Source organism: Rhamphochromis sp. 'chilingali' (genome assembly GCF_963969265.1).
Source record: "Rhamphochromis sp. 'chilingali' genome assembly, chromosome: 6".
Taxonomy (NCBI): Eukaryota; Metazoa; Chordata; class Actinopteri; order Cichliformes; family Cichlidae; genus Rhamphochromis; species Rhamphochromis sp. 'chilingali'.
This window is the reverse complement of record NC_137933.1, coordinates 41,870,706-41,882,108: the sequence shown is the minus strand read 5'-3', so window position 1 is coordinate 41,882,108 and position 11,403 is coordinate 41,870,706. Positions and strand designations below refer to the sequence as shown.

Here is an 11,403-nt window from a genome sequence, read left to right as displayed (position 1 = left end):
ACGGTTAAACACGGAGGTCAGCGGCACAGCTCTCTTTAACTACACGTCTGATGGAAGCGGAGAAGCTTTCGCTGGTGATCTGCTTTTAGACAACTAAACACACTAAAGATGAACTTTGTTTGCTGAATGGAAACACTGTGACACGGCCCACAGTGAAGGGCGTAATTACACTGCAATTAAATGGAAATTACAACGTAATTATTTTTACCAACAAATACTTAGAGTTAGTAGAAAAATGGCAACAAGTCAGGAAACAAAGAATAAATTATTCTGTAAGTTTATGTAACTAGTTTACAAGTAGCTGTAAGTACTGCAGAAGTAATTTCAGGTGGTGTTTAACTTCTGTGTATTTTTATTTACATCAGCTAAAAATGTAAAAAGGTACGATTAGTCCAGCCCATAGTACGAGCAGTGCTGCAAACGCACAGTGTGTTTAACATGTAAGATAGGGAAATAATGAGGGGTGGGGGTGGCATCAATTACTTACATTTACTTACAGTATCATTTTTTTTGTTTCCTTTAAAAACACATATTTAGTGCACCTATCTTTAAGTATTTGTAGGTAAATATAATTACACTGTAATTTTAAACAAAACTACATTGAAATTCCATTTAATTACTGAGAAGTTACATCCTTAATCATGGCCTGAATGACAAAGTGTTCCTGGCTAAATTTAAACGTGCTACTAAGGCTACGTTCACACTGCAGGCGAAAGCGCATCAAATCCGATTTTTTTGACCCTATGCGACCCATATCCGATCATGCTATGACAGTGTGAACGGCGCAAATCCGATATTTTCAAATCCGATCTGGGTCACTTTCATATGTGGTCCTGAATCCGATACATATCCGATGTTTTAGAAAGCGACTGCTGTGTGAACGGTCAAGTCGCATTAAATCCGCCTTTTACGTCACCGACACAAGACTGAAGCCAATTATCAGCGCCGGAGAAGACATCGTGAACGCTTCCTGGCCATCCCGTGTAGATGTCAGTGAAACTGTTGGGAAGACAACGTAAACATTTTATTTGTGCTGTATAATCTGCAGATTCTGACAGAAATCTACAGCTATCCTTTGAAGCACCGCTCCTCTCTTAAACAGCAATAAGGATCATTATTAGGTTATTTACATTATTATGTAAATAACAAAATAACTTAAAGCAAAAATTGGGAAACTTGAAGTCCAAAGTCTTTATATTAAGGGCCATCAGTCAAACAATACTGTTGCTCTGGGTCTAAACAGAGCGCGTTGTGTGTGACGTCTTCTTTTGCGCATGCGCCGCTTTGAGCGTTCACACTAGAGCGCGTTTGCTGTCGCATTTTATTTGTAGTGTGAACGAGCAGACAAAAAAATCGGATTTGATCAAAAAATCGGAATTGAGCATCAAGACCTGCAGAGTGAACGTAGCCTAAAAGACACATTCAGTCACTGCGCTCCTGTCCAGGTCTTTGTCCTTCATCTGTGGGCATGAAGTGCACACGTTTATGATGCGCAGGGCCACGAGGAGGCGGTGGGAGTGATTTATAGGCATCCTTTACTGATCCATACATCTAATATCTTATCTTTCCTGCTTGGGCAGGAAGCATGCTGATACAAGTTTGAAGTGTCTTTTTAAGTGAGACATGATTAAAATCAGCTGGAATAAAGTTTGGTCCGTGTAGTGAAAGAGACCATATCGTGAACTGTGCTGGAAGCAGAGACGGCATTTGTCTTTGGGTTGTTGTAGAAAGATAGAAAGGACGTAATGATGCTGATAAACGTTCAACATCTGCTGTTCTGTGACAGTTTTCACGACACCAACTTTTAGTCCAAATGAAATGTTACTCCAACGGTGAGTCGCTGCCTCCTCAGCGTTTGCTCCGCTCCCTCTTCTCACCAACAGTTTCATTAGAAGCACCGATATCTGTCACACAAGCTCACCTGTGGAAGTTCAGACACAGCCATACGTCTCTGACGACAGGATAAATGATAAACCCCTTTACATGGCACTCGGTATAACAGAGCCCACAAAATGACCACACAGTGCAGATCCATCGAAGATAAAAACCTTTAAAGCACATACAAAAACACTGATGAACTGTACAACATGCATGAACAAGATGCATGTAAGCTGGTGACAGTGGGAAGGAAAAACTCCGGCAGGCTCAGGGAGGGGCGGGGCCATCTGCTGCGACCGGTTGGGGTGAGAGAAGGAAGACAGGATAAAGACACGCTGTGGAAGAGAGACAGAGGTTAACCCTCTCAGGCTCAAATTACACTTTTTGTTGCTAATGCACAACCAAGTCCTGCAGTGGTACTTCTGAGTAAAATAAACTCATAAAATATGTATGTGGGGTAATCAGGTTGTTAGTTTTTAACTTGCAAATCAGCAAGGCCTGCCTCGAGAGGGTTAATAACAGGTATGATTCAGTGCAGAGGTCTGTTAACACATGGTGAGTGAAGAAGAAGAAGAAACACCCAGTGCATCATGGGAATCCCCCATCAGCCTCCACCTATAGCAGCATAACTAAGGGAGGATTCTTCTGGGGTGATACTAACAGGTGTTTAAGATAAGCCGGGCACTGATGGTTCAGAACAGCACGCTGTAAACTGTCCATGGACTTAAAAGTCATTTAAATTCATATTTTCAGGTTGTTTTTGGGCTGCTTCCGTTTCCTCAGTGACATACATCTCACCGAATGCTGGACTGCAGAGATACACGAAAGATGCTGAGATGAGACCACCATCCTCCTCCTCCTCTTCATCAGCGAGAGCAGGTCTGAAGGCAATCAAAGCATCTGAAAGCGCGTGCAGACGTTTGAAGTAACCTGTGCGTGCTCGCTGAGGTTCCCTGTGGAAGCACTGCTGTCACCCGCAGTGCGAAGCTGCCATCGTCTTCATCTCTGCTGTTTTCATCCACCCATCAGACCGTTGGCGCTGAGGCTCGGTCCTCTCGACTCTGACAGCCCTGATGGGGACAATTATTTTATTGGCCTCACTTGCGTCTTCATCGTTCTCGGTGTCTGTGCAGAAATCCCAGCATACGCTCTGAGAAATAAGAGCCACTGAAAATGGGATTCTTCGCCCTCTGTGTATTGTCTCGACTCATTATTCCCCCCGAGCCGTGCTTATAAAGATGATTTATGATCATATTTTTTGTCAGTGTTGCAGTGTGTGTGTGAGTGGCTCCATGCACGCCACTGTGCACAAATCTTTAGTTTCTAAAACGCTCTCAAGTGACGGCCTCTGGCAGCCATATTGAAGGCACTCAGCCTCTGGCGATGGCCGTTAGCAACAGCAGATCAAGCCTGTGCATATTAAACCCGGCAGCTCTGCACAGTTTCGGTTTAAGTGACTTCTGTCAGTGCCAATGTCATTTGCACCTGTGTTAGGACATTCTTACCTTTTTGTTGTTGTGGCTGCAGTTTCAGTGCAGAATTGTCGATTTTATGATGTTCCATAAAATTCCTAAACAGTTACAGCAAGATCATTGTGGGTGGAACACCTGGCCAGAAGACGCACAGGTGTAGAGATGTCCAACCTGGGCAGCACCTCGACCGCTCTCCCCTCCTCTCAGTGAGACTACGAGCTCCCTCTGCCGTTTCAGGACAGGATCTGCACATGCCGATGGTGCACGCCGTGCAGGGGCCAGTCCTTCCATGATTGGCCGTCCTCTTGCTCTTCTTCTTTCTCGGGTTTCTCCTGCCTGACGTATTCACTAAGCATGTGATCATGTCAACATGTGTGCTTGTTGTCTCATCCTGGATCATGGTTTTGACACTCACCAGTCCTCGGCCAGCTTTCTTTTGCTTACCGTACAGTCTCAGGGTGCTGGACTTGGGCGAACCCTTCCTCGCATGGTAAGGATGTTTCTTGCCTTGATGTCACTGGCTTCTATCTCCTCCTCTGGCCAGCTGATTATCCCAGCAGAGTAGCTGATTATCAGCAGGGCGTAGGTGTTGATAGCCCAGATCTTGTTCTTCCCATTCAACCGATGGTGGTTGCATTTTTCCTAGCAGCCTCTTCGTGGTCCCCGCTTGCCTGAAGGTTTCCCAGGTACTTGTAGCTGCCCTCATTGTCTGCAGTGTTGCCTTCTGGTAGTGCGATTCCCTAATTTCTGACTACCTTCCCTCGCTTTGTTACCATCGGACTACACGTCTCCAGACCAAATGACTGTTGTTGCTGTAGATCTTCAAGTCTCGTGGAGAAGGTGGCTGATGATTGCTCCGTTCTGTAGTCGGTATCCGTAGCCAGTCTCGTCAGTGATCTCAGTCGGGGGGTTTAGGCCTGTGCAGAACAGCAGTGGGGACAGAACGTCTCCTGCACTTGATGGTGACTTGCGCTATTGGCATAAAGTTGGCCTGTAGTGTCGTTCGCCACATCCCCATCAAATTCCTTTCAGTTCCCTGCTCGTGTATTGAGCCATGTGCCTGTTATTCATAGCTTCTATGATGCCTGACAGGAGCGTGCATGTGGTGCTGAGGCAGGTTATTGGACGGTATTTGGATGATCAGGCGATCAGGACTGTCTGTGTCTCATCTGTTAGCAGCTGGTTCATTTTAGCTGCTCATGAAATGAAGCCAATGTGTGAGTTCAGTAAGGAAGCTCTGTGACTCTCCCTTGCAGACGCCTTTGTGCAACCCACCTCCTCCCCATCACCGCCTCTCTCTTGTCACTCAGGCTGCATTCAAGCCTCCATCTTTATCTCCACCATATTTGTTCTCATATTGTTCCCCTGCCACTGAGAGTACACCTTGGATGGTCAGTGGAGAACAGCTGGTTTATTCTCTTGCCTTCTGTCTCTTAGGTATACCTCTTCAAGCAGCTGGCCAGGGCTGAGAGTCTTTGGCAGTTTTTAAGGCCTCAGGTGTGGGCTTCTTAGGTATCCCTTTCTTCATCACACCTTCTGCAGCTCCAACAGTTGGTTGAATTCCTTCCTCCTGCCTTCGTCCTGGCCTCTAGTCTCCATCTCCATGGAGGATACTGGTCCTGGTGGCTGTTCACCTTGTAGCCGAGCATCTCAATAATCACTGCTGCCACGGTGCAGATCGGCTGGCTGGTTTTGGTGATGGTGACAGTTGGGATTGTCTGTAATGCTGCATTCACATTTTCATCAGAGGGTTCACACGTTGGTGTCTGCTTCACGCTGAAGCGCTGGGCGAGCTGCTTCCACAGACTGAATGAACCGGGTCAGGAAAACACTGCACCTCTAATCTTCATTTTATTTTTTGGACCCACAGAGTGTGGAACGGTTGTTATGTGGCAGTAAGTGCCACTGCAGTTAGGATACCATCAATCGCAAACTTTCACACATGCAAAAAAACAAAACAAAACAAAAAAGTCTTTTTAAAGGTACTTTTTGTAATCAAACTGTAGACGTTTTCAATTTCACCACCAGGAGGCGCTGTTCTAGATACTGCTGTGTTTAGATGTTTTCTTGTCTGTTTTTAGCTTTTTTCTTTTTAACTCCATTACGAGGTTTCGGATTTTTCCAGCCAGACTTTATGAAGACGAATGACTGCCCTGGCTAACTCGCTGCACCACCATGTGGTACAAACTGGTATTACAGCCCAGCACAAGCTCAGCTGCTCACTGTGCTCATTTCTTCAGTCTGTTAATGCTTCATTCCTTTCTGGAAGGTTTTAAAAAGGTTTTCAAACAAATAAGCACATTTTAATATCTGTGAGCATGAAAACAGAAGGCCTGCACTGATTAAAGACCAGCCAGCCTTGCTCACGTGCAGTCACACTTAAATAGGTTTATTACAGAGACGACAGCAGTTTAGAACCAGAGTGACGAGAAAACAGCCAACGACATCAGACGGGCTCCATACAGTTATTCCTCACAACACAAAGAATAACCTGCACACACACACACACCGATTACTGCATGCAAAAATGGAGATCCTGCAAGCTGTAGAATAATTATAGAGACCTCAGTGTAATGTTGTGCCATCCTGCTGTCAGCCATTACTGCCCTAATGAGAAAGACAGGGAGAGAATTAACATAATGAACCACACACACACACACACACACACACACACACACACACACACACACACACACACACACACACACACACACAGATGCTGTAAAGCATGTTCATGCTTAGCTGACAGTTTTCAGCATTATCGCCTTTCTACTGTACTTATGGGATCAGGCTAAACACACACGCACAGACTCACACACACGTTGCTTGATTGTGTGGGCGCTCTGTGAGTTTGGTATCATCCTGGGGCTCCACAGTGAATATGTGAACAAGTTTATATGTCTATAATGTTCATATACAGCTGTGTGTTTTATGCACAGTAAGTGAGCACACACACACACACACACACACACACACACACACACACACACACACACACACACACACACACACAGTGTGCAGTGAGATTTGCATGTTTTCCTGCAGGAGGGTAAAACACTCATTATCTGTCTCCTCTGTGAGACGCAAACGCTCAGTAATGGATGTGATGTCAGAGGAGCGGCGGCGGCGTGCTGTTTGGGGATGAGCTTCAGTCTCATTACTGCGCAGCACCGAGATGCTCCCTCTGCGTCTCCACCGCAGAAGCTTTCTGCTGGTGTTCAGAAAGTTCTAACGACCCGCTCACCTGTCTGCAGTGCTTTTCCTTTTTACTTACTTCCTGTTTACTTCTTACTCTGCACTCACTGAGCACATCACACCTGGCCTGAACCCGCAGATTAGGTCCGCGATTCCTCACCTGTGGCCGTCAACTGTGGGTAGAAAGCCGAAGGCTGTATCCCAATTCAGGGTCTGCAGCCTTAAAGTACGCAGCCTTAACGGTCCACAAGGGCCGCGTACTCAAAGACCGCTAAGGCCGGAAGTGCGAGGCTTGTGAAATGGGACGGTCTAGCCTCCGTCCCGCTGCCCAGGTTGCCTAGCAACCATGACACTAACAGCTGGAAACGTTTCATACAGCTTTGTTTGACAGAAATGAAGGAGAAAATCTTTTGTTCATTTGTTTGTTTGTTTCTACATGAGCTTTGATTGGATGAGTATCTGAGGCTGAGACCACGGGACTGTGAGACATGATTGTTGGGCTTCACTTCTGTGCTGAACAGTCATTTAAGATTAGCTTGTAAATAACAATTAGCTGATGTTGTTCATGAGACTAAAGTCATCTCACTTTGGTAATGTAAATATAATATGGCCAATATTAAAGTTATAATTTCAATCATTATTAGTTATTACAGCAGTGAATGAACTCTGTTTCAAATACTGAGCTTCAGTAAAGATTCAAGCTGCATTTATTTATATTATTTATATTTCCTGTCACCTTAAATCTTCACTGTATATATAACTGTGTTATATATAAGAGACAAACATTGTTCTTTTAATATGTTGGCATTACTAAATTTGTCTCAGTGCTGACTTTAAATATCCATGAAATCATCACATTCTCTGTGAGATTAAGCTCAGCTATTGAACGGCGTATATTTTAAAGTAAAGGCTTTAAAACCAAGTTAGTACAAACGTCACTAATGTCACATGACTTTGCCGACATGTGACCAACAGGAATGTTTAATGTTCTTCGTTATTAAACATTTGCACATAAATAAGTGACATAATATTCAGTACTTACTTTTAAAAGTTTACTCTTCGGGCGCCCCTCATCCACCATTTTTTGCGCTATGCATTCTGGGATATGTTGGGCCACGAAGTCTACACCGCCACGTCCTTAAAATTCAGGGAAATGAAGGACGCATTTGAGGGCCGCATTTCGAGCAGCCTTCGAATTGGGGCAGCCTTCGTCGCGTCACTGTGACGTAATCGGCCTTAAAATGCGGCCTTTAAGGCTGCAAACCCTGAATTGGAATACAGCCTGAGGCGTTCCCAAACCAGCAGAGATCCCTCGAGAGCGTCCTGGAGTCTCCCAGTGAAGCACCGACCCGAAGACAGTCTAGCCCAGGGGTCTGCAACCTTCAGGACCCAAAGAGCCATTTGGAGCCGGTTCCCACGCAAAAGAAAACACTGGGAGCCGCAAATACTTTCTGACATCTAAAATGAAGATAACGCTGTATATATTGTTTTTTACCTTTATGCTTTGTGTGAACAACTAAGGTGTGTTGCTTATGAAATCCATGAAGTGTACAGAGAAAATTACATTATATTTATGTAATTAACACATTTTGAACTCTTAAAGAAATATAACCAAAGCAAAGACACCCAGCTGAACTAAAATGATCCAGCAAACAAAAACTGCTGTGAGCCGCCCTCCTTATATCGCCTTTGGGCTTTTGGAGCCTTGACCTGACTTTTAAAAAAGAATTGGAAAAACAAGCACTATGCTGCTAAAAAAAAAAAAATGATATTTGCAAAATTCTGCCTAAATATATCTTACCTGGTTAATGTGTGTGGCGGGGCGTGGTCTGCAGCACCGCTGCAGGGGAGGCGGACGCACCTGAGCGGCACCCGCAATCACGCCTCGCCGCCTTAACGTCTGCGCTCTCTCTGCTGTGTTGGTGTGTGTCGGGCTGTGAGCTGCAAAGCTACAGCCGGTGTTCTGACAAACTATAACACCGGCTGTATGCGCACAGCAACCGTGTTTTAAAAGTGGTCAACAAAGAGATGCTGTAAAGCATGTTCATGCAAACATCGTCGGGTCTGCCGTGACATGTTCACAATAAGACTTCTGCTCCTGAACCTCTGCGCAGCAGGACTGTAAGCTGTCCTCTGTGAGGCGTGAGCGCTGTTTGTTTGTAACATAGTCCACGGTAGAGCTGCTGACATAATGAGGATCCAAAGATCCATAACTGGCCTACCTGGGGTTGAAAGTCTCGGTAAGTGCACGGCGTTTTGGCGGGTACACAGACTTCCGCGAGCGTGACGCTTATTTTGAGCGATGAAAAATTAATATAATTGTATTTTTATATCACAATAATCTTCCAATGTAGAACTACAAGTTAAAAAAGCACTAACATAAATAAAATACACTTCAGCTAAATACTTGTTTATTACTAATTTATTTTCCCAAACCACGCGGAGCCGCAGGTTATCGACCCCTGGCCCAGCCGAACACCCTCAGCGGGCTCCTTTAGATGCAGAAACACTCGCCATGCATCAAACATGGATGCAGACATCATGATGTCACAGGCCTCATGACAGCATTTCAGCTGCCGCCATGTTGGATTTCTGGAGTGAGACGTGGTCAAAAATGCATCATTCATGAAGATGTTATGATGATATTCACAGAAACTGAAAAAAGTTTATTATGGAAAAAAATGGAGGCGGAAACTAAACTGTACAAAAGGAACAATCGTTTGCAACGTTGTTAGCAATGGTCGCAGTCAACACATGATTACCATGACAACTTTAACACAGACGACTTGTTTGGTATGAGGCCACGGACGGAGGAACCAGGAGGACAGGAAGTCGGACACAGGAACGGAAAAGAAATGTGCGCTCATTTCAAAATAAAAGACCCCCAATCACTCCTAAATGCTGCTGCTGAAAGCTCCGTCACAGACGGGTGTGCTGCTGACGACCTTTCACGGTGCTCGTTCGTGTCCTGTGCAGAACTTGCCCTCGACCCTGCTAACTTCTGTCACATTAGTGCCCGTGTGGAGCTAAAGCCGAGGCTGCTTTACGGAGTTCTGCAATAAAGGCGGTGATTACTGTGACCCACTCATGAATAAATCACAGCGCACACAGAGGAAAAACACACGGGACTCATGTTCGTATGTACAGCTGACATTTATAGAGCTAATAGAAAACACGGTGGTACAGATCATTTATAAAAACTAAACCAGAACAACATAAATAGCAGGAATACAGAATCCTGGTCAGTACAAATGTCTTGGTCCCCTTCCAGCATCAGAGTCGAGGCAGAGTGAAGGCGAGGCTGGTGGAAGATGAACAGATGAATGGTTTATTGCTGTCACAGCGGCATCGTGTGACTGTTTCATGAGTGGATCTTTCTGAAGTGTTTGGTTCTCAGATCGCATCCTCAGAGCTTCCCGTCCTCCCTCACAGCATCTGGACACTCGACATGAAAATGCTAAATACTGCATCGTTACAGGAAGCTTCAGCTCCCAGACTGTGACGTCTCAGGGACGTTTCACCTCAAAATCCAGAGCACCCCCTCCTGTTGTTAGTGCAGTGTCAGAAACACTCATTGGGAATGCTTTTTTTGCAGCTACCTACGGTGGCCCTGAAAGGCCAAACGGACTGCAACTTAAGAAAACACCAGCAAGAAGAAAAACGTTGCTAAAGCAAACAAAACACAACGGAAATAGGAAAAAAAACAAGGGAAGTGTTTCTGGGGAGACAATAACCTGATGGACCAGTTTTGGGAACCAAAACATGCTCGGTAAGTGTGTTTTAATCTCACGATTCATACGCACGATGGCACGGTGGTTAGCACTGTTGCCTGAGTTCAATTCCACCATCAGGTCGGGGTCTTTCTGTGTTTGCATGTTCTCCCCGTGTTTGCGTGGGTTCCCTCCGGGTACTCCGGCTTCCTCCCACCGTCCAAAGACATGCACTTTGTGAGGATAGTTAATTGAAAAATTGCCACTAGGTGTGAATGCAGGAGTGAATGTGAGCGCGACTGGTTGCCTGTCCCTGTGTGTGAGCCCTGCGACAGACTGGCGACCTGTCCAGGGTGGACCTCGCCACTCGCCCTGTGACAGCTGCGATTGGCTCCAGCGCCCCTGAAAAGGAGAAGCGGAAGGATGGATTCATATGATACTGATGACAGATTCTTAGGCTAACACACTTATCTCTCCTGTTTTCTTTCCTCACAAAACCGATAGATCCTCCACATCTTTGAAGAGTCTCCCAGCACGATTCTTAGCATATTTTGGTTCCTGCAACTGGTCCGTCGGGTTATTGTCTCCCCAGAAACACTTCCCTTGTGCTTTTGAAAACGTGTTTTTTCCTATTTCTGTTGTGTTTTGTGTGCTTTTGCAGCGTCTCTCAGGGCCACCGTAGGTATCTCACCCACTTACTTAAAAACAAAGAAAACACACACCCTGCAGTTTCATTTAGGGACTACTTTCTTCCCACCGTCTACATCCGCTAAAGCAAAGAAGCGCGCAGCGAGCTGACGTCACAGATCGGCCGACCTGTTCGCACTCCAGGGCGTCAAATTGTGCCGTCAGCGATGCAGCTGCAGCAGGATGTGACACTCTGAGGTAAGAAGGCTCAGGTGGATGCACACTGACATGGTTGGTGGAGGCAGTTTGGTGGAAAAGAAGGGTTAGGATGGAGGCTCCTCCACGAAACCGCTCACAGAGGATTTGGTTTGTGGATGTTTTCTAGCATGACACTGAGAACTCACAGGAAGCCTACACAGGTGGATCAACAGGAGACAGGTGCATTTGATTTGGGGAACACCTGAACTCCAGGTGAGAGGCTGATCCCAGGTGTACCCTGGGCTAATGCTAGTGTTAGTGAT

General features: G+C 45.6%; 1 protein-coding gene across 3 annotated transcripts in view; it reads right to left on the bottom strand.

Moving 5' to 3' along the window:
• Window positions 1-9,679: 9,679 nt before the first annotated feature.
• ccdc102a (coiled-coil domain containing 102A) overlaps window positions 9,680-11,403 on the bottom strand; it is a 50,270-nt gene continuing 48,546 nt past the window's right edge. For all 3 annotated transcript variants that reach the window (XM_080885234.1, XM_080885235.1, XM_080885236.1), the window contains one exon: window positions 9,680-11,403. This exon is cut by the window's right edge and continues 1,209 nt beyond it. The gene's annotated coding sequence lies outside the window, so the exon portion shown is untranslated.